We start from the raw sequence: 25,557 nt of genomic DNA, 5'->3' as shown, positions 1-25,557 counted from the left end.
TATAACCTAATTCCAGGGTCGTCCCCACACCCTGTCTGGTATGGGTGCCAAAACCATGAACCTCAATACCCCGTCCGGTATGAGGGTAAAACAGGCCGTCCCCATACCCCGTCCAGTATGGGCGCCAAACACATAAGGTCTCCATACCCCGTCCGGTATGAGAGACCACATTCCCAGTAGGGTTCCCTACGGACCCGGTCCGTCCACCATCTCCCAGGATATCTAGTCAGGCTGTCCACAATATCCACTATCAATTTACGTAACCTTTTTGACCTTTTCCTTGGTTTCAATCAAGCAAACACACACAACATGTAAACCAGTAATGGACACCAAACAAGACAACACAGTATCGAGTTAAGCATAATACCGACCATAATAAGGAAACCATGATTCATGCATACGGGACCATAATATAATTACATCAAACATCATGCTGCATTTAATACTGGAAATTAAATCAAACAATAACAAACCAACGTAGTATCAGACTCGAGCTCCATTGGTAACCTTAATAAATTAAACATCTATAGAGTCACAAAGCACAGTTTAATTATTTATTTAGCTTTAATACCGTGATATGAAATAGGGTGAGGGATCCTTATTGTTTTGGGGTCTGAATACGGCTCTACAGTGCGCCTACAGGCTGTCCCTAATTTTCATTGAATTTTTTTCAGGGAACTGAAATGCACTACTGGTACCTGCACGTGTCCCAAAAAATCCCAAATTAGACCTAGGGACCCTTTTGGCCAATATTGCAATTCCGGCACGGCAGCTCCGCCGTGCTCCAGCGACGGCACCGCCGCAAGCGGCGGCGATTTGCCTCAAGTTGGCCGTTTTGGCCAAATTCGGCCACGTTTGCATCGGTTCCTGCGATAGAACAACCCTAGGGCCCTCGGTGGGCCAAAAAATCACGAAAAACTGACACTTACTGGCGGCGGTGCACTCGGGTGCGGTGGCTCCTCCGGCGTGAGTCGCGTTTTGATGTTTTGCTCCGATCAACTTGTAGAGAAAAGAACGGTGATCACAGTGGTATAAAATTTGCATCAAACGGAGGCCGGGAAGGGCCTCATCAGAGGCAAAAGTCGAGGAGGGACGCGGCGGTGCCGTGGGATTTCGACTGAGTTTTCTGGCCGTTTGGCCGGTGGTTTGGCTCCGGTTTGGCCATAAGCGGACTCAGCGTCGGAAAATGAGCAAGGGGGAGAAAAATTACCTCGATCGACGATCGAAAACTTCCCGGGTGTGGCAGCAGGTGGCGGTGGCCGGCTCCTCTAGCGTCTGGTTCTTCTTCTCAGGCGAGCACTGGCGGCTAGGGTTTCTTTGGTCAGGTGTGGGTGGGGGTATTTATACCCTTTGCCTTTTAATCTTGACCGTCCATCAAGATTGAATCTGGATTGTTCGATCGCAATTTAATTGGGATTAAATCTGGGCCGTTCATCGCGATGCAATCTGGGCCGTCCGTGCCTGATTGAATCTGAGCCGTCAGTGCGCGTGAATCTGGGCCGTCCGTGCACTTGAATCTGGGCCGTCCGTGCGCACGTTTGATCTGGGTCGTCCGTGCGCGTGAATCTGGGCCGTCCGTGCGCACGTTTGATCTGGGCCGTCTGTGCGCGCGGGAACGGATCTGGGCCGTCCGATCGCGCGCACGCGGATCGCCCCCGTGGCCCGTCCCCTGGTCAGTGTGTCCTTGCCACGCGGTGCGTCCTGGTTTGCCAGGGCTGTTGACCGGGCCGCTGACGTGGCTGCTAACGTGGTGCTGACGTGGTACAACTTTTCTAAATTACGTTTTGACCCCCGGTTTCCTATTTTATTTTCAAAAATACCCCCAGAATCTAAATTTTCACCCCTTTTTTCCAAAATCAATTTCAATTAAATCTAATTAATATTTTAACCCAATTTTATCATTATTTTTATTTTTATTTTCATTGAATTAAATTAAATTGAATTAAATAAAAATCCAAATAAATAAATAAATAAATAATAAAAATAAAAATAAATAAATAAAATATTTATTTTCATTTGGGTGTTACAAAATCTGCATCAGATACTTTGTCTCTACAAATTAAAAGAAAAAGACCAAATAAATAAAACCCATTTGCTAGTCAAACATGGTTAATAAACTACTCAGATCTATATCGAGATATGTATTTTGCACACATATAAAGCTTTAGTCATGTCTGATAAGATGATTTCATATTTAACTATGAAGTTAGAGACCAGATCAGAGAAATAATTCGGATTGCAACCAAGTACTCCTTTTATTTCATATGCTATCCCAAAAAACTGATCTACCGTACCCTTTGAAAAAAATCAAATGTAAATCAATCAAGGATATCAATATGTACGTGATTGGTAAACAAATAAGAAAAAAATTAATAAGATGTTAAGCACTAAACTTCTTGTTCCATCGAGTGGATCATGTCGAGGAGTTGCGTGCTTTGATCCATCCTATTCGAAACGATTAGAGAAGAAAAAAATGGTTTTGCCGAGAGAAGGGAGATTTTTTTTTTTTTTCGAATTTGTAATGCTCACCGAAGTGGTGGAGAGTTATAATGAGTTTAGTATTTATAAAAAATTGCTAACAATTTAGGTCATTTCTAGTGATTGATATTTAGGTTATCAATATTCTATGCATTAATGAACTTGCATATTTTTGGATTTTGTGTTTTGACTTTGGATTAATCTTGTCAACAGTTTCATAAGAAAAAATATTTTCTTTTGAAGAAAAATAAGAGTTTAATTTAATCCATTTATAATATTGCATAAACGACAAAGATGATTTTTCTCCAAATAAATTACTTTAACTGATAAAAGGCACTATATTGGCACCTTTGAGAACAGTTAGTTACTGCTAAAAATTAGACAATAGATGATAAAATTTTACCAATAGATTAATATTTTTACTAAAAGTCAAAATGATGCAAAGTAAATTTGCGACAAAATAGAGGAAGCCACGTATCCATTTCTTTATTTGAAAAAAAAAATTATTTAACTTTTATATTGACAAAAAGATGTACAAAAGAAATCAAAAATAAAATTATTTATCTTTATGTTCTAAAACCTAAAGAAAATTTAATTTCCTCTATTGCAAGACACTAAAACTTCTCTGTCTTTGTTAGTTGCATCTAATTGTAGTCATCACCCATCACCTCTCATCATTCATTGAAGTATCAATTTTCCTTATCAGTCATTAAATATTGTATTTTAAACAGTAAATTTACATTAGTTAATTCACTCATTTGTATGATATTAAAATATTTATTTAAGTTAAATCATACCTTATTATTTGACTCATCTACAAATTTAGCCGTATTTCTTTTTAATACTATATAAGTCAATAAACAATGTAAGTTAGTACAATAACATCCAATACAACATTTATTTTTTCCTTTTAAAAAATCATGGATAAAAACCATTCTGCTTAAGCAAGTGAACAAAAAACTGAGAGACGTTGTCACTAAAAGTCAAAATATCGCTAAGTAAATAAATATATAACAAATAAAGGAAGCCACTTGTCTATTTCATGCACAATCTATCCATTTCTTTGGAAAATAATTATTTAACTTTTATATCGGTAAAAAAAATACATAAGAAGCTGCAAATAAAATAGTTCATTTTTGTGTACTCAAAACTAAAGAAAATTTGATCTCTTCTATTATAAGACATCGAAACTTCTATCTTTGTATTAGTTGCATCTCATTGCAGTCATCATCAATCACCCCTCATTATTTATCAAAGCATAAGTTCTCGTGACCAATTTTCAAAACTCTATATTTTAAACAGTAATTGTACATCATTTGATTCATTCATTTGTATGAGATTAAATAATTCATTCAAGTTAAGTTCTACTTTGTTATTTGATTTACCTATAAAATTAGTCGTATTTCTTTCTAGCATGGTATTAGTTCATACAATGTAAGTCAATACAATAATAACCTTTATAACATTTACTTTTTGTCAAGAAAATTTCATCATCCATAAACAGTAAAAACTATTTTGCTCAAGAAAGTCAACAAAAAACTTAGGCTCATGAATTTTTAAATCTAACTAAGAAGAAAAGAAACAAAATAAGGAATGAAAGCTTAAACATTCTCAAGTAACAACCCAAACTTTAGAAAAATATTCATCAAGTATAAAATTTGTATATGGTACCTTTAATAAGGCTACTACTACAGGTAGAAATAAGACAATAGATGATATAATTTTAGTGATTGATTCAAATTGTCACAAAAGTTGAAATGTTGCTAGGTAATATACAACAAATAGAGAAACTCATGTGTCCATTTCGTGCCCACCCTATCTATTTCTTTACTTCGGAAAAAAAGTTGTTTAACTTTTGTATCAACAAAAAGGAGTATAAAAAAAATTAAAAATAAAATAGTTCATCTTTGTCTTAAAATCTAAAGAAAATGTGATCTACTTTATTGCAAGATACCAAATCTTTTATTTTTGTGATGGTTGCATTTCATTGTATTCACCATCAATCGCCTTTCATTATTCACTGAAGTGTTAGTTCTCATAATTGGTCATCAAATACTACATTTTAAACAATAAATATACATCATTCGATTCACTTATTTATTATAATATTAAATAATTCATTCAAATTAGGTTATGTTTTATTATTTGATTGAACTATAAATTTAGTAGTATATGTTTTTAATACTAAATCACCTATTATTTTTTTAAAGAAAAATCATTATTCATTAATAATAAAAAACATCATACTCAAGTAAGTGAAGCAAAAACTGAGGAGATTCATGAACATTTATCTATCTTTCAGAAGTCCGTACTCATCTCTAGCTAAGCAATGTATTATTCTTATAATACTTTTCAATCCAACTAAGAAGAAAGGAAACAAAATGCAGAATGAAAGCTTAAACATCCTCAATAGGAAACAAAATACAGAATGAAAGCTTAAACATCCTCAAGTAATAACCTAAACTCAGAGAAATATTCATAAAGTACAAAATTTGTACTTGGTACAAAATTTGCCATATAACTAAGTAAAACAAACTCTGTACTAAATTAAATTTTAGGACAAAAACTTTGTACCTTAGTGCAATATAACATTAAGAAAAAAAAAGAAAATACTTAAACCTAAAGATTTAGATGTAACATTGGAGTTTTAGAGCTTTTTTAGGTTCTAATACATGCTCGAAACCTCAAAGTTGTCATAAGAAAGGTCTAGAACACGAGAACAATTATAAAACCCTACACAAACTTTTGGCAAAGCTATCTTGTAACCTTATATGTATATCAAAATAGCTCTAGAAGCCAAAAGTTTCCTTATCCTCAACTATCTTTGAATCTTGACATTGTTTGTCCCCAATTAGGTAAGCAGTAATGAAGCACTACACAAGGACCCATGAGTTTCCTTACTTGATATTATCAGGACCTTGAAGTAATGCATTTAAGTTTTATCCAAGTAATATCGTAAAAAGAGTATTACTACCGCTTATACCAAATATTTGAGAAATTAATAATACTTTTATACGGTTAAGTAAAGACATTAATTGAGAACAATTGAAAATGCTATATTTTTTGGCAGACAAATGATCCAATAAATCTTTAATTATATATTTTTATAAATATTAAACCTTTTAACGTGAATTTCTTTAAAATTTCTTGCCCTAATGTACAAATTACTTAAATCCCACTTTTGTTTAGTTATTAAAATTCAATATACATAAAAAAAACATATATCATGTAAATTAAAGACTAAATTTCTTGCTTCCTATTAATACTATATTGAACTCTCTATAGTACTATCAAATGCAATAAACTCCTTGCAAGATACAGGAGAAGGAACAAATGATGATTTTATACATCTCAAAAGTTCTTAATTAAGCCCATCAAAAAATTGGTGTCGTTTGATTGTTGTTACACCCATTGTGGACCCCATTTGCCTTGTGGGGTCCTTGATTAATGGCGGTATGATCAAATCCTTTGCTAGCTCCGAAACCATGGTTTCCTTGGGAAACTCAAGTGCTCGAGCCACAATATTTACTAAAGGTAACTCCTAGTCAACTCCCTTATAAGACATCGTCCCATATAACATTTCGAATACGAATATCCCTAGTGTCCACCAATCAGCCGTGTTTCCATGCCCTTCACTAGACACAATTTCTCATGCCAAGTACTCGTGGGTCCCAACAAAAGGCCTTGACTGGACGTTGATTGACTCTGTGATGATTTCAACGGTTGTGTGATGTGTTGACTTTTTTTATTTGTGTTGACTAGGGTGTAAGCAAGAGGCTATTGCAGGTGTGATACAATTGGGTAGAATGCATGATGAATTAGAAAAGCTGGGTTGATCATCAGGGTAACAACTTGTTTTTGTGATTAGTGATGCATTTTGATTAGAAATTATATGAATCGTTGATGTGGAATTATCGTCTTTTTGTGAGAGATCAAAGTCAATCAATAAAATAAGACCGTCGAATCTTACTAACACGTCTTCAAATCACAGTAAACTATCCCCATCATGTGTAAGTATTCTATGGCCACTGTGACTTCAAATGCATAAAACCCGTGCCAAAAAGAGAAGGTCACAAAACTTTTTAAAAAATTGAATAAATTTAAATAAATTCAAAATATATAAAATTGAGTTTGATAAGTTATGTGAATAGCTTGTTTAAAATTTAACACTTTATTCTATTTAATATATTTGAGAATATATTTAATATACTATTGAAATATAATAATCTCTTGAAATATTACCTAGATTAATAAAAATATATAATATATTTAATTTATTAATATATAAATAGGTTCATAAACTTGTAAACCAAATTCCTTCATATTTGAATTTGGCTCTTATACTTTAACATTTTGGGACCATATTAAAATATGAAAAAAAGATTTTATTAATTAATAAAGATGAAAATGAAGATAGTATCTATATATACATATATATTTATGCAAAAATATGATAGAATCAAGAAGGTGAAATGGGGAAAAGTTAAAAACTTCAAAAAGAAGATACTTATAATTGGGAATTATATAAATATATAATGTGTGTGTGTCTATATATATATATAACCCTCTCAATTTATCAATATATATGTGTGTGTGTGTGTGTATAGATAATGTATGTACGTATATCACAATACTAACTGCGTTGAATATCATAGTAATAAATTAATGATTCGAATAATCATTTAATATATTTTTATTGATACATATAATTAATATTGTTGTATGTATGTAGCGAGCAGCAGCTTCATTGAAGCATTTATCCGGCTACCTATGATAGAGGATGTGAAGATAGCCATCGAGATAGAACTTAATGAGTAAACACGACCACCGATCACAAATGAACTTCTTACCTATTGGTGCCACATATGATTGGTACCACATATGATTGCTCATACTCCATCATATATATGAATTATATGTTTATATATATATATACACATGTCAAGGCATATGATGAAAGGAGTAAGGAAGGGTAAACTTTCATACATAATTGACGACGTCATAAATCAAATCAATTAGTGAATATAGTAAATCAATTTCATACTTATTTTTTATTGTACATATTATTAATATATTTCATTACTAAGTTTTTTTAAAAATTGTTTTAAATTTTTTCAAAAAAATTGTTCATAGGCAGTGGATGGAACCAAACATGAATTCTTAGTAATGAAGGAAAAAATAAAAATCTTTCTTGAGATAATATTTTATTTTATATATTTTATAAATTTTATTTTCATATATATCTTTTTCTTTTATAGATTTCGTAAAAATTTTAATTGAATTTAAATTTATAGACTTATACAGTATAAAATATTCTACATTTTAATAAAAGTTAAACTTATAAATTTTAAATAGAAAATAAGTGTTTTAACTACTATCATATTGTTATAATTTATTATAATTATTAATAGCTATAATTATGGAGCTAACAAAATAAATTTTTAATGACGTAAAACTCATGCTGTATAAGCATGCAAATTTAAATTTAGCTAAAATTTTCACGAAGTCCAAAAGAAAAAAGACATACATGAAAATAAAATTTTATAGAATATGTAAAATAAAATAATACCTTAAGAAGGATTTTCATTTTTTCCTTCATTAATTATTTATTAAAAAATAAAAATTGGGTACATCTATTAATTAAGTGATATGCATCAATCATAAGACAATACAAAAACCTCCAAGTAAGAATACACATAAAAATACAATTTCATTCGAGATTAGTCAAGTGATATATACTAATTACAATACAATACAAATAACTTTCAAATGATGACACACATAAAAATACAATCCGACTCGAACTTATAATCTCTTATAAAAAAAGAAACATATCAACTATTAAACTAATTATTTAATTAATTATGTATCCACATATATAATTAATTAATTTAATAATTATTTATCTTTTAGACAGATATCTAAGTAATTTTATCCTTATCTATAAAAGTGTGAGTTCAAATCAGACTATAGATCTCATGACAAATCATTTAACTATTAAAATGTACGAATTTTTACTAGCAAAAATTGTGTATGAGAATTTTTATTGTTAAATATACATTATAAGATCAATAATAACACACAATAATACTCCAAATTGAAAAGTTTTGTGCTGTGATGATTAGTATTACTTATATACCTTGAGGAGCCTCCTTTAATCTTGATGCAAAGTAACAAATCGTAAGAAAATTTGCATAAGATACTTTATCCTTGCAAATTAAGAGAAGAAGACCAAATAAAAAAATCCATTAATTAATCAAATATGGTTAATAACAATAAACTTTTATCTCCAAATAAAAATAAGTACATTCAAGGGCAGTGTTCACATCCCTCACCAGTGAGGGTTAACCATTACATCTATCTAAAATCAAGGTAACATCTAATTAAAGTTTGTGTAATTCATCCTTTCTTACACATGATCACAGAGAACATTGTCTCTCCTCACCCAAATCAGCTCCTAGAGTTTGTTTGTTCCGTTGTTAATCCCATTCCTTCTTCCAAACATCATCACTTTTACCCTCACAGAGAACACGGTCTCACTCACCTGGATTTGCCTCCTAGAATTTTATATTTATATTGTTTTCAATCCCTATCCAGTTCATTTCTTTTTCTCTACTCACCAATGCTACCATTTTCGAAATAGACATCAAGAGAATTAAATATAAAAGATAACAGAATAATAATTCCTAAATAGATATCCGATTTAGACCAGAATTTTGCTTTTTTTTAAATTTCTAATTCCTCTCCCGTTCTCATCCTTTCAATTTTCCTCCTATGTTTTTAGCATATCTCTTATGTCCTCTCCACATAGCTGTCCACACGATAATTTCATCATTTTGTCCGATCTTCTTTTTATCCTCAGATCTCACTCTCCATTTTTTTTGTTTTTACTTCTGGTTCTAATCTGATTTCAATGAAATGTCCCTATTCCAAGATCAACTCATTTCTTCCCAAAAAATATCTTAGAATTTAAAACATAAATTCTACTCAAGTAGTGAGAGTCAAATTTAACTTTGTTCTCAGTGACGGTGTTAATCTGATTGACGAATTCCTCCCTTATTCTGCTCGCAATTCCACCGCTAGCTAATTAATCTGATTGAGAAATCGCACATAAACTTCCTCTTAGTGTACCCTAGCTATGAATTTTCTTTCTCTCCCTCTTCTCCTGTAGCCCGACGTCCTCTTTGAAAGTGAAGGAGGAACCATCAGAACCATTCAGGATGGCAACGAAATCCCTAAATTAAATAAGATTACAAAATATTTTTTGATAATTGAGGCATAATCAATATTCATTGAAGTATCAATTTTCTTTATCAGTCATTAAATATTGTATTTTAAACATTAAATTTATGTTAGTTAATTTACTCATTTGTATGAGATTAAAATATTTATTCAAGTTAAATCATACCTTATTATTTGACTGAACTACAAATTTAGCCGTATTTCTTTCTAATACTGTATAAGTCAATAAACAATGTAAGTTATTACAATAACATCCAATACAACATTTACTTTTTCCTTTTAAAAAATCATGGATAAAAACCATTCTGCTTAAGCAAGTGAACAAAAAACTAAGACTTATGAACAACTATATATCTTTTAAAAGTCTTTACTACATCTCTAGCTATGTTATATACTATCTTATTACACTTTTACATCCAACTATGAAGAAGAAAAACAAAATGTAGAATGAAGTTACTTTTAAATCCAACTAAAAATTAGACATTAAACAACACAATTTTAGCGAGTGATAGACACTGCCACTAAAAGTCAAAATGTCGCTAAGTAAATAAATATATAACAAATAAAGGAAGCCACTTGTCTATTTCATGCACAATCTATCCATTTCTTTTGAAAATAATTATTTAACTTTTATATCGGTAAAAAAAATACATAAGAAGCTGCAAATAAAATAGTTCATTTTTGTGTACTCAAAACTAAAGAAAAATTGATCTCTTCTATTATAAGACATCAAAACTTCTATCTTTGTATTAGTTGCATCTCATTGCAGTCACCATCAATCACCCCTCATTATTTATTAAAGCATAAATTCTCGTGATCAATTGTCAAAACACTGTATTTTAGATAGTAAATGTACATCATTTGATTCATCATTTGTATGAGATTAAATAATTCATTCAAGTTAAGTTCTACTTTGTTATTAATTTACCTACAAAATTAGTCGTATTTCTTTCTAGTATGGTATTAGTTCATACGATGTAAGTCAATACAATAATAACCATTACAACATTTACTTTTTGTCAAGAAAATTTCATCATACATAAACAGTAAAAACTATTTTGCTCAAGAAAGTCAACAAAAAACTTAGGCTCATGAATTTTTAAATCTAAAAAGAAGAAAAGAAACAAAATACGGAATGAAAGCTTAAACATCCTCAAGTAACAACCCAAACCTGAGAAAAATATTCATCAAGTATAAAATTTGTATATGGTACCTTTAATAAGGGTCCTATTACAGGTAGAAATTAGACAATAGATGATATAAGTTTAGTGATTGATTCAAATTGTCACAAAAGTTGAAATGTTGCTAGGTAATATGCAACAAATAGAGAAACTCATGTGTCCATTTCGTGCCTACCCTATCTATTTCTTTACTTTAGAAAAAAAGTTGTTTAACTTTTGTATCAACAAAAAGGAGTACCCAAAAAAATTAAAAATAAAATAGTTCATCTTTGTCTTAAAACCTAAAGAAAATGTGATCTACTTTATTGCAAGATACCAAATCTTTTATTTTTGTGTTGGTTGCATTTCATTGTAGTCACCATCAATTGCCTTTCATTATTCACTAAAGTGTCAGTTCTCGTAATTGGTAATCAAATACTACATTTTAAACAATAAATATACATCATTCGATTCACTTATTTATTATAATATTAAATAATTCATTCAAATTAGGTTATGTTTTATTATTTGATTGAACTATAAATTTAGTTGTATATGTTTTTAATACTAAATCACCTTTGATTTTTTTAAAGAAAAATCATTATTCATTAATAATAAAAAACATCATACTCAAGTAAGTGAAACAAAAACTGAGGAGATTCATGAACATTTATCTATCTTTCAGAAGTCCGTACTCATCTTTAGCTAAGCAATGTATTATTCTTATAATACTTTTCAATCCAACTAAGAAGAAAGGAAACAAAATGCAGAACGGAAGCTTAAACATTCTCAAGTAATAACCTAAACTAAGAGAAATATTCATCAAGTACAAAATTTGTACTTGGTACAAAATTTGCCATATAACTAAATAAAACAAACTCTATACTAAATTAAATTTTAGGACAAAAAATTTGTATCTTAGTGCAATATAACATTAAGAAAAAAAAAGAAAATACTTAAATCAAATGATTTAGATGTAACATTGGAGTTTTAGAGCTTTATTAAGTCCTAATACATGCTCGAAACCTTAAAGTTTTCATAAGAAATGTCTAGAACGCGAGAACAATTTTAAAACCCTACACAAACTTTTAGAAAAGCTATCTTGTAACCTTATATGTATATCAAAATAGCTTTAGAAGCCAAAAGTTTCCTTATCCTCAACTATCCTTGAATCTTGACATTGTTTGTCCCCAATTAGGTAAGTAGTAATGAAGCACTACACAAGGACCCATGAGTTTCCTTACTTGATATTATCAGGACCTTGAAGTAATACATTTAAGTATATTATCAGGACCTTGAAGTAATACATTTAAGTTTGATCCAAGTAATACCGAAAAAAGAGTATTACTACCTCTTATACCAAATATTTGAGAAATTAATAATACTTTTATACGGTTAAGTAAAGATATTAATTGAGAACAATTGAAAATGCTATATTTTTTGTTAGACAAATGATCCAGTAAATCTTTAATTATATATTTTTATAAATATTTAACCTTCAACGTGAATTTCTTTAAAATTTCTTGCCCTAATGTACAAATTACTTAAATCTCACTTTTGGATAGTTATTAAAATTCAATATACATAAAAAAAATATATCATGTAAATTAAAGACTAAATTTCTTGCTTACTATTAATACTATATTGAACTCTCTATAGTACTATCAAATGTAATAAACGCCTTGCAAGATACAGGAGAAGGAACAAATGATGATTTTATACATCTCAAAAGTTCCTAATTAAGCCCATAAAAAAAATGGTGTCGTTTGATTGTCGTTACACCCATTGTGGACCCCATTTGCCTTGTGGGGTCCTTAATTAATAGCGGTGTGATCAAATCCTTTGCTAGCTCTGAAACCATCATTTCTTTGGGAAACTCAAGTGCTCGAGCCACAATATTTGCTAAGGGTAACTCCTAGTCAACTCCCTTACAAGATGTCGTCCCATATAACATTTCGAATACGAATATCTCTAGTGTCCACCAATCAGCCGTGTTTCCACGAACTAACTCAAATCACATAAGGATTCATGTTTTTCAAACAGTTCCTAAGTTTTAGCTAACGACCGCGAACTAACTCAAATCACATATTTGACTTTTTATTAAATTACTTTTTTACTCTAAATAACAGAAAAACATAAAAGTACAATATAAATTAAATACGTCCAAAAATATATACGTTTACTTACATTAGATATTCTTTAAATGTAATCTTATAATAATTTTTTTTATAGATTACATAATGAAAATAACGTTAAAACTCTAAAATAATTGATTACATAAGTTCAAAATAATGAAAATTAGATTTCTATCTCTTTAATTTTTAAATTTGAAAGACTAATGTAGAAAGAAATTTCTAAATTTTGACTCCTACTGAGCATTCAATTCTCTATATTTAGATATCTTTTAAGTATAATCTTGTAATAATTCTTTTAAAGATTACATACCTTAGAATGAAAAATAATGTTAAAACACTAAAATATTTTATTACAAAAGTTTAAAAATAGATTATGACACTTCTATTTTTTTTTCTTTCCTGATGCTTTCAGCTTTTCTTTCAATCTTTCTTTAATGCTATGATTTATATTTATGATGCAATGTTTAGATAAAAAATAACAAGATAGCTTTTTTTATAAAATTACCTCTATTAATTTCTTCACCACAATATGATTTCTTCATAATCTTATCCTCACATTTATTATTGTGTTACGATGTGATCAATTTTAGGTGATCTAGAAACATAAGGAAATGAAATAGGAAAACAAGAGTTAGATTTGAAGCATTATAGAGGTAAGTTCTCTTTTTTTTTTCTTAATGCATAACGCACAATTAGGTAGTAATTATAAAGTAGATTCGTTATAAGGGATATATTCTTCTAACAGTTCTAAATTTTAGACCGCGAACTAACTCAAATCTCATATTTGACTTTCTATGAAATTACCTCTTTATCTTAAATAACTGAAAAACATAAAAGTACAATCTAAATTAAATATGTCCAAAAGTATATACATGTACTTACATTAAGCAGTATTAAATCTATCTTGTTCATTTGATTCTATTTTTACTTTTTTTATGTAATTATTAGTAATCCTTTACATGTTGAATGAGGTATATATTCATTAATTTTATTTTTGAACCCCTTATATTTTTAGCTTGAATTCATTGAATGAAATTTTATTTCATAATTCTTCATATATAGGAAGATCAATTAGAATTTAGTTCTCAAAAAACATAAATAAGAGAGTTTAAATATTAAAATTGTGATATATTGTTAAATTATAAAATATGGGACAAATGTAGCATGTAAATTTCTTAAGAAAATGATGAAGCTTGTTTAGAAATTAAAGCAAATGGGACAATTAGATACATATACAAATATTTCAACTTCTAATACTATACTATATTATATCTATTTTTAAAATATAGTTTCTCAATGAGTGGTGTAATTTGACCCACAACCTAAAAATTTCTATGTAATTTCTTCATTTACAAATTTAAAATATATATATATACATGAGGTTAATTGAAATTATTATTGTCATAATCGAGCAATAGAGTTAAAATAATATAAGAGTATTCTCAATTTATAGTGAACTCTTTAAAAGAACACCTTTCACTCCTATAGTACTATATATATGATATAAAGTCTATAAACAGGAAACAATTTGTTTATTCTCCAATCCAGGAAGATGTTTCAAGCTAATGCTAATCGTAAATCAATATATCATCTTTACATTAAGATCCAATGATACCCGAATCACTGCTCAAAAGCTTTAACCCCCAAATAAAATGAAAAATAAACATTGTTATCATCACCACTATACATTTAAGTTATTCAGATAGGTAAGTTAAGCCACAAATTGAAGTTACCTATCCTTATGTGAAAGCAGCTTAAGAATCTTATATTATGCAAGTCTTTTGGGAGTTCTTCTGACCACACTTTCTCTTGGGGTTAGCACTTATCATGCAACAGAAGGCATTGACAAGCTCATAATCCTCTTTAATTATCAGAATTTTGACTGCACTTGGGTTTGCAAGTAGAAGCTTAGCCACATGGTATCCAGTAATTGACCATGTCTGGAATAATCGTGCTTGCTTCCCGATGAACTTTCCTATTTTCATGTCATAGTATTAAGGTCAATTGTCTCTTGATATGTGTCGTTCGGCAACTTCAACAGATTTTGCAGTGATTTCTGGTCTTTTCATCTTTATGGGTGCAACAGTGAGTTGTAAAAAGTCCATTTTTAAAATCTTAAGTCACACTGCCAACATTCCTTCATTATTACTTTATTTTATAAAACATCAACAAGGTGCCATATCCTATTGGATTCAAGTATGTGAACTTAAGAAACTTATACCTAAATATAACTTCTACAAAGGGTTATTTGGAGCAATGAACAAAACATTAGCAGCAGAGAGAATATTTAAGCATAACAAACTAACCTACCATAGTAGAGTTGGCCAAGAACCACCATTGTGGTAAGACCAAGGATTGCATGAAAAGGAAATGTAGTGAGAAATGCTGAAAATAATGAAGAAATAGATCATAAATAAATAATACGAGAGTAGATTCTTATGTGTTCTTAGGATCACTACTAGTGATTATTTGCCACACCTGACCTTCAAGAGCAGGATAACATATCTTGAATAGCATATTTGCTACCAAATCTGCTTCGCTTCAATAAGATCTAGTATGGCATGTGACTAATCAACTGTTGTCAGACTGCTTACAACAGACCACATGTTTCTTAGAGAAAAAAATCAAAAATCTATATGTGCTGGTTGTAAGTTTCCAATTATATAACCTCCTTTATTGGGCATCCATTCCACCAACCAAGGAGAAATTTGATCTGGGTAATTGTTGAACTTAGTAACTGCAACATATGAGTACTCCTCAGTCTTGCAACTATAAATCTCTTTCAGTTTTCGCAAATCAATCAAATAATACTCCCTGATGTGGAATGAGAGAGCAAGTCGGCAATTATTCAGTGCCGAAACAGATCAGCTGATCCATCTTCTTGAGCAAGCATTTCACGTGCACAGAGTAAGGTAGAATAAAATAGTGCCTTCAAGAAAAAAAGAAGGATTAACTAGAGATACCACAACAAAAAAAGGTAAACAAATAAGATCTCTCTATTACCAACTTATAAATTTAAATAATGGCTGATCCATGTAGGCTAGTGAGTCAGATCATAATCTGTTGTTTGAATCCAATTTGCTAAAACATGGATCAAAACTAAAACGACTGGGCATAGTTCTAGATAAAAGTAGCAGAACTGGCCTCAGAAATTCCCATATACATAATGGTAATCAAATAATTATAATCCTCTCAATCCTCAAACCCTTCTTTTATCAAAGTGAACCCAAGAGATTCTTGACTCAATTGAAATAATACCTTCTTCTACTTCAATTTCAAGAATGATTAACCTTAAATAAAAAAACAAGCAAAAGAAACAAATCAAGGCATTAGATCCAATGTGAGTATTTTAGTGAAAACTTTCAACTAAATTAGATATACAACACAAAAGTAAAAAATTCAACAATAAATAGGAAAATAAACTTTGACACTCAAGGAAAGCTAATGAAATGATGCTACGCATATAAGTAATACGTCTCTTTCCCCCTGTTATTTTTAGGAACCATAAAGAATTATCTTCTAATAACTAGAAGTCATATATTAAGAGTACTCAAATGGTGAGAAAAACTCATCAAAAGCCAAAAGCTAATGATTACAAGGCACCAATGCAACTTTTTTGTAAAAAACAACAGAAAGCATCTAAATAACTAGTCAATTTGTGATAGAACTTAACAAATATCCTACTAATTGGACCATTAATAAATCAAGGATTCCAAATCAAGAAAAAAAAAAGATCATAGCTTAAATCCAAACCCAGATGAAGTGATATTAAAAATGAACATACTCCAAAACTAAACAAGAAAATAAAAGAGAAAGGTGCATACCTTGTATGAAATAAAAAGTGGGTTTGTATCGAAGCGATGTTTGGGAGCAGAAAAATCTAGAAAAAGAGAAGACAATGTTGTGTTGTTTCAATATCTCCACACAATCAATAATAATGCAATTGTATGTATCGTATTTAGTTTTGTTTTTGATAGTTGTGGATTATTATGAATAAATAAGAAATTATATGAAAATTCCGCTTGCTCTTCTTTTCTCATCTTGTCCTTTTATTTTATTTATTCATTTCATTTGATTATTTTTTAATTCTATATATAAATTTTCTCTCATTTTTCTACTTGCTTTTCCTTTTATCTCTGTTTTTTCTTTTCTTTGAATCACATGGTTAATGATAAGTATAGCGGATGTGCAGACGGAGGAGATATCTTGCGATGAGGGTAAGCACACTATAAATTCATGCACCCTCTATTTTCATCAATTTGCCATTAATTTATTCAACTTATATGATCAATGATTTGTGTTGAGCATATTTCTTGTTTGTTTGTGTACAATAGTTCTCTTAACAATGATATACTCATAATTTTCCCTCTCTTGCTTGGTTAAGATAAATCATGAAAGACAACATGCAAGCAGGATAGAGAAGAACAAGTGCCTCGAATTCAAAAGCTTCTGGAATGAACTTTAATGAGAATCATAAAAAATAATTGATATGTGAACCAACCAAGATAAAGTTGGTTTTTTTTTTTGTTTTTAGATTTTCATGATTCACTAATGAAATTCGCGATATGATCACACTTTTATATGAGATAATAAGAATCTATAAGTAAGAATCATTACTTTGTTTCTAAAGTGGAGGTTTTATAATCAGAATGTTTTTTTTTCTTTATTAAAAGAATTGGAATTAAACTACTTTTTCTTATATTATTTTTTATTAAAATACATGAGAGATTTTTTTAGTATTGTAATAACAATATATATTCATGTGAGTTTTTGAAAACAAAATCAAAGGTCTTTTATATGTGTGTAATAAGAAGATGAGAGATTTTCGCCTTAATGAGAGAAAATATAAGAAATCTCACCCTTTATATGTAGGCATTTTGTGAGTTTTACTTTAACACATTTCTTCTTCTTTAATATTTATGTTAATAAATAATTTAAGAAAAATATTAATTCGAATTTTTTCGCTTATTATAATTGTTTTAATAAAAGAATCTAATCATTATAGAATATTATTTTCATTTAGATATGTAATGACTCTTTAGGACAAAATCCAATTTCATTACTATATCTCTACCAACAAAGTTATAAGTTAAATCTTTTGATTCTATTAAATCAAATATTATAAACAAATCATTATTAATACATATAATTATATCCAAAAAGTGATAAATTTTACATTTTAATAAGATACAGACTTGTTATCTTCCAAAAAAATGTAAGAATCTTAACTATTCAAACACCATGTTTATGATCATTTATGAAAATTCTTAAAAACTTCATTGTAGTGTGTGCTTAATTGTGATAAATGAACATAGTCACAAGCTTTTAATGAGGGCATTTTGGTGCATGAAATGCATGTTCCCATGTTAATGGATGTTAGTGACTAGTTTCTCCTTTTCAATGGTATCATCCTATGTTTACCTTATAAATAGTTAGCTCTTCTACTCTATCCTATCTTATTCCTACATTTCTCTATTGCTCTCTCTTTTCTCTCTTTTCTTTCACTTTCATTTTTTTTCTAAAATTTTCTTGAAAGATTCTAACTTTTCCTTTTCTAGTTGTGCAAATTAATAAAATCTATGATCTATTAGTAGCTAAGCTTATTGTATCATACAATTAACATGTCAAAAATCTCCTTTCTATACTCACCTTATCTGATTTACCTAGTGCACACCTCAATCCGTATAATGGATCCTCAAACTTCAATTCCTATTTGTATAGAAAGTAAATGTCTAAGATAAATTCTCCTATCTTTTTTCACCAAGATATTTTTATGTGAAATTATTAAATATTAGCAATTCATCTCGACCAATAGCAACAAAATTTAAATTTTTTTGAAATAATACCTTTCAATTTGTAATTATCTCTGCAGAATAAGTTTGAGTTTCAAAGCAAAAAATTAAAAGTTAGGTCAAGATTTTGACCTACTATAGAACATTCCCTCAACTAAGAGAACTTAATAATCATGAAATTTTTTTTTCGCCTAAAAACATAACAGGCACGTTGAGATTAAACTCAACATAATCACGACATCAGCAACATAAAAAAAAGTTAAGAGTTTAAATTTGTTTTCCATGAAAAAGTAATACTTATTACAACCTGCAGAGAATTTATTGGTATTGATTTTTAGAAGCTTTCATCCCCTCATTTGCCCAACAAAAGAAAACATAATTACTTTATAATATTGTTATTGAAAGAGATGAAAATAGTTAAAATACAAATAGTGGAAAATTAAATATTGAACTTAAATTTTATAAATTAAAAGGATAATAATTACTTTAGTTAAGTTACAGTAATTGAAGAAAAATATAAATCTTATTTTATTCTTAATTAATTTAAAAGCAAATTGAATTAGTTAAAAAGAAACTGTATTTATTACAATAACAAAGTATTCGAGAGTAATATTCTCCATTTACTAGAACGATTCAAATTAAAATATTAAAGAATTAAAAAAATAAATAAGAATCGAATTAAATAAGTTGTAAGAAGCAAGAGTACCTTCATTTCAAAGAGTACGTTTGCGCTTGCGAGGGGTGGTTCTAGCTTCCAACTGCACCACCACACATACCCCATTCAGTGAATAATAATAATAATAATAATAATAAATATTTTAAAATCAAAATCTACAATGTTTAATATTTTAAAAAAACAGTTTTACTTTTTATTAAAATATAAACTTTGTATTTTCAGCAAAACTTAAACTTGTAAATCTTAAATAAAACATAAAAAATTTTAACTACTATCATATTATTATAATTCATTAGAATTTTTAATTGCTGTAATTATGACCTGGCAAAACAAATTTTCAATTAAGTATAACTCATACTTTATAAGTTAGCAAATTTAAATTCAGTTAAAATTTTCATGAAATCCATAAGAGAAAAAGATATATATGAAAATAAAATTTTGCAAAATATGTAAAATAAAATATTACCTCAAGAAGGATGTTTATTTTTTCCTTCTTAAGTAAGAAGTCATTTTCGATTGCATCCAATGCTGTTATGCACCTTTGTTTTTTTTAAAAAATAATTTTAAAAAATTATAAAAAAACTCAATAAAGAGATATATTAGTATTATCTAAAATAAAAAAAATAAGTATGAAATTCATTTACTACATGCATATATAAATACTGTTAATCAATTTATGATGTCAATTATGTATGAAAGCTTACCCTTCCTTACTCTTTTCATCAGATGCCTTAATGAATTCCTCACATTTTAGTGCCATTTGACAAGTGTCAAGGCTGTAATTAATATCAGCTAATTATTTTTTAAAATAAAAATTGTGTAAATCTATTGATTAAGTGATATACATCAATCATAACGCAATATAAATAATCTCCAAGTAAGAATACACACAAAACAATAGTTTGACTCGAGATTAATTAGGCAATATACACTAAATGCAATACAATACAAGTAACTTTTAAATGATGACACACACGAAAGTACAATCTGACTCAAACTTGTGATCTCTTGTAAAAGAGGAAATGCATCAACTATTAAACTAATTAAGTAATTAACTAAGTATACACATATACCAAATAAATATATATATCATACTAACATATATTTGGTTAATTAAATTATTAATTATTTATCTATTGGGTGGATATCTATATACTTTTATCCTTATCTATAAGAGTATGAATTCAGATCAGATTATATGTCTCATGACATATCATTTAACGACTAAACTGCATGAATTTTTATTATTAAATACATATTATAAGATCAATAACAACACACATAAATACTCCAAATTAAAGAGTTTTGAGCTATGATTATTAGTATTAATTATAAACCTTAAGGAGGCTCCTTTAATCTTGAAGCAAAGTTCATAAATTTCAGGAAAATCAGCATCAGATCCTTTGTCACTGCAAATTAAGAGAAGAGGACCAAATAATTAAAACCCATTAACTAGTCAAATGTGGTTAATAACTACCTAGATCTATATCGAGATATATATTATGTCCACATATAAAGATTTAGTCATGTCTGATAAGATGATTTCAGATTCAACTACGAAGGTGGAGTTTAACGGCCCCGGAAATTCAAAAGAAAATACATATAATAATCTGAGTGCGGAAGCGAAATCAAAGATTAAGGTTAACATCCCTTACACAACAACTTAAAAGTACTAAACAATACCACGGAATAAGTTCTCTAAAAGAAATACGAGAAATGAGAAAAATAAAGGAAACTATAAAGCATCTAGCATCTACTCGCCGTCTTCTTGTGGATTAGGCTCGGGAACTAGGTCCTCCTGATCTAAAATGGTTAAATAAGGAATGAGCTACACTAGCCCAGTAAGGACATCACACTATATCATCGTCACAGAAGTAAAAATTAGTAGAAAACCGAAAACAACCAATGGAGCACAAATTTTAAACCAATTCAATTATTTAAAATAAAACCACTTACCCTTTTTTTTACCCTTGGAGCACCTGTGAAAACAACCTATAAAGACAATAACATCATACAGATCATAATTTCATGAATAATCAGTAACATAAAACACATCATAAATCTGTATTCATTAACAATAACTGATTATCACCATTTCTCGTTTTCACCAGCATACTAGTATCTATGGGGATCCATAGGGGTCCCCGCTACACGTGAACCATTTTTCTTAACAATCTTAATTCCAGGGTCATCCCCATACCCCGTTCGGAATGAGCGCCAAAATAATAAACCTCAATACTTCGTCCGGTATGAGGCTGAAGCGGGTCGTCCCCATACCCTGTCTAGTATGAGCGCCAAATGACCAAGTCTCCATACCCCGTCCGGTATGAGACGACGTTCAAGGTAGGGTTCCCTATGAACCCGATTCGTCTACCATCTCGCAGGATATCTAGTGAGGCTATCATCTTATCCATTTATCAAATCACATCCCATTCCTATTTGTCCTTGGTCTCCGTTACCAACTCAAACATAAATATATAAACAAGAAACGTCCATCCAACAAAGCAAGCATATCTTAGATTCCCAAAATCAAACATTAGTGAAGTAAGCAGTGATACATGCATTTCAAACCATAGAATAGATAAACTAGATACCTTAATGCATTTAGACTGTAAAATAAATCAAACAGGAATCGACAGAGAATAATGTCCGGTTCGGACTCCATTAACAACCGTAATTAATTATACATATCTATTTAATTTATATAAAATAAAGTATTATCATTTATTTAAACTCCAATTCCATGATAGGAAATAGAGTGAGGGGTCTTTACTTGATTCGATGCTGAAAACTAGATTGTCACTACACCTACAGGCGGTCCCTAGGTTCCCTAAATTTTTTTTCGGGAACTAAAACGCGCTTACAGTACCTACACATGTCCCAAATAACCCAAAAATCAGACCCAGGGCCTACTCGGCCAATTTTGGAATTCTGGCACGGTGGCTCTGCCATGTTCCGGCGATGGCACTGCCGCTCACGGCGGTGATCCACCTCGGGTTGGCTGTTTTCGGTCGAATTCGACCAAACTTGCATTTGTTCCTGTGAGAAAACACACTTAGAGCCCTCGGTGGGCCAGAAAAACGTAGAAAGCCAAAACTCACCGGTGGTGGGGCTCTCCGATGCGGTGGCTCCTCCGGCTCACATTGCAGTTGGGTGTTTTGCTCCGGTCAACCTGTAGAGGAGGAAACGGTGATCACAACGGTGAAAAAAAAATATTTTCTTTTGAAAAAAAAAACAAGAGTTTAATTTAATCCATTTATAATATTGTATAAACTACAAAGATGGTTTTTCTACAAATAAATTACTTCAACTGATGAAAGGCATTATATTGGCACCTTTAAGAATGGTTAATTGCTGCTAAAAATTAGACAATAGATGATAAAATTTTACCAACAAATTTATATTGTCACTAAAAGTCAAAATGCCATAAAATAAATTTGGAGCAAATAAAGGAAGCCACATATCCATTTCATGCACAACCTGCCCATTTCTTTATTTTTTAAAAAATTATTTCACTTTTATAATGAGAAAAAGAAGTACAAAAGAAATTAAAAATAAAATAATTTATCCTTATGTTCTAAAACCTAAAGAAAATTCAATCTCCTCTGTTGCAAGACACTAAAACTTCTCTCTCTATGTTAGTTGCATCTCATTGTAGTCATCACCCATCACCTCTCTTTATTCATTGAAGTATCAGTTTTCCTTATCAGTCATTAAACACCGTATTTCAAACGGTAAATTTACGTTACTTAGTTTACTCATTTGTATGAGATTAAATTATTTATTCAAGTTAATCCATACCTTATTATTTGACCGAACTATAAATTTAGTTGTATTAATTTCTAGTACTACATAAGTTAGTAAACAACCCAAACTTTAGAAAAATATTCATCAAGTATAAAATTTGTATCTGGTACCTTTAATAAGGATCCTATTACAGGTAGAAATTAAATAATAGATGACATAATTTTAGTAGTTGATTTAGACTATTACAAAAGTTGAAATGTTTCCAGGTAATATGCAACAAATAGAGGAACTCATGTGTCCATTTTGTGCCCACCCTATTTATTTCTCTACTTGAAAAAAAAAGTTGCTTAACTTTTGTATCAACAAAAAGGGGTACCAAAAAAAAAATAAAAAAAAAATATTTCATCTTTATCTTAAAACCTAAAGAAAATGTGATCTACTTCATTGCAAAATACCAAAGCTTTTATCTTTGTGTTGGTTGCATTTCATTGTAGTAACTATTAATCGCCTCTAATTATTCACTGAAGCATCAGTTCTCATAATTGGTCATCAAATACAATATTTTAAACAATAAATATTCATCATTCAATTCACTTATTTACTATAAAATTAAATAATTCGTAGAAATTAGGTTATACTTTCTCATGCTCAAGTAAGTGAAGCAAAAATTGAGGTTCATGGACAATTATCTATCTTTCAGTCATACTCATTTCTAGCTAAGTTATGTATTATTCTTATAATACTTTTGAATCCAACTGAGAAGAAAGGAAACAAAAGATAGAATGAAAGCCTAAACATGCTCAAGTAATAACCTAAACTCAGAGAAATATTGATCAAGTATAAAATTTGTACTTGGTACAAAATTTGCCAGATAACTAAGTAACACAAAATCTATACTAAATTAAATTTTAGGACAAAAACTTTGGATCTTAATGCGACATAACATTAAAAAAAGAAAAGACTAAAACCTTAAGATTTAAATGTAACACTGTAGTTTTAGAGCTTTATTAAGACCTAATACATGATCGAAACCTCATAGTTGTCTTAAGATAGGTCTAAAACACGAGAATAATTTTAAAACCCTGCACAACCTTTTGGTAATACTATCTTATAACCTCATAGGTATCTCAAAATAACTCTAGCAGCCAAAATTTTCATTATCTTCAACTACCCTTGAACCTTAGCATTGTTTATCCCAAATTAGGTAAGCAGTCCTGAAGCACTACACAAGGACCCATGAGTTTCCCAACTTTCTGTTAATTTAAAGGAGTGCGCTTGTGCTTGCGAGGCGTAGTGCTTGTTTCCAAATATATCAGCATATATACCCCATTTATTAATTAATAATAATAATAATAATAAAGATTTTAAAATCAAAATCTATAATGTTTAATATTAAAAAAATAGTTTTACTTTTTATTAAAATATAAACTTTACATCTTCAGTGAAACTTAAACTCGTAAATCTTAAATAAAACACAAGTTTAAACTACTACTGTGTTGTTAGAATTTATTATAATTCTTAATAGCTATAATTATGCAACCAACAAAACAGATTTTTAATTAAGTAAAACTCATACTGTATAATTCTACAAATTTAAATTTAGTTAAAATTTTCACAAAATTCATAAGAGAAAAAGATATATATGAAAATAAAATTCTGCAAAATATATAAAATAAAATATTGCCTCAAGAAGGACTTTTATGTTTTCCTTCATCAATGTGAATTCATTTTTTATTGCATCTAATGCCGCTACACACTTTTTTTTTAAAAAAGGAAATTAAAAAAAATTAAAAAAGCACAATAAATAGATATGTTAATCGATTTATGACGTCAATTATGTATGAAAGCTTACCCTTCTTTACTCTTTTCATCAGATGCTTTGATGAATTCCTCATATTTTAGTGCCAATCGACAAGCACCAAGGGTACAATTAAAATTAGCTAATTATTTTTTAAAATAATTACAATTCAACGCAACTTTCAAATGATAACACACATAAAAGTATAATCTCAGTCGAACTTATGATCTCTTATAAAAGAATAAATGCATCAACTATTAAACTAATTAATTAATTAATTAAGTATACACATATACCAATCAAATATATATCCTACTAATAGATATTTGGTTAATTAAATTATTAATTATTTATCTATTGGGTTAATATCTATGTACTTTTATCCTTATCTATAAGAGTATGAGTTCAAATCACACTATACATCTCATGACATATCATTTAGTTATTAAAATGTATGAATTTTTACCAACAAAAATTATACTTAAGAATTTTTAGTATTAAATACATATTATTAGATCAATAATAACAC

The 25,557-nt window shown here is 29.5% G+C and overlaps 1 pseudogene; it reads right to left on the bottom strand.

Moving 5' to 3' along the window:
• Positions 1–25,557, bottom strand: part of LOC148240186 (neutral/alkaline invertase 3, chloroplastic-like) — a 73,667-nt pseudogene that overhangs the window by 5,746 nt on the left and 42,364 nt on the right.

Source organism: Carica papaya, chromosome 9 (assembly GCF_054855325.1).
Source record: "Carica papaya isolate Zhongbai chromosome 9, ASM5485532v1, whole genome shotgun sequence".
In the NCBI taxonomy this organism is placed as follows: domain Eukaryota; kingdom Viridiplantae; phylum Streptophyta; class Magnoliopsida; order Brassicales; family Caricaceae; genus Carica; species Carica papaya.
Note: the sequence above shows the minus strand (reverse complement) of the source record. Positions and strands in the feature narration are given on the sequence as shown.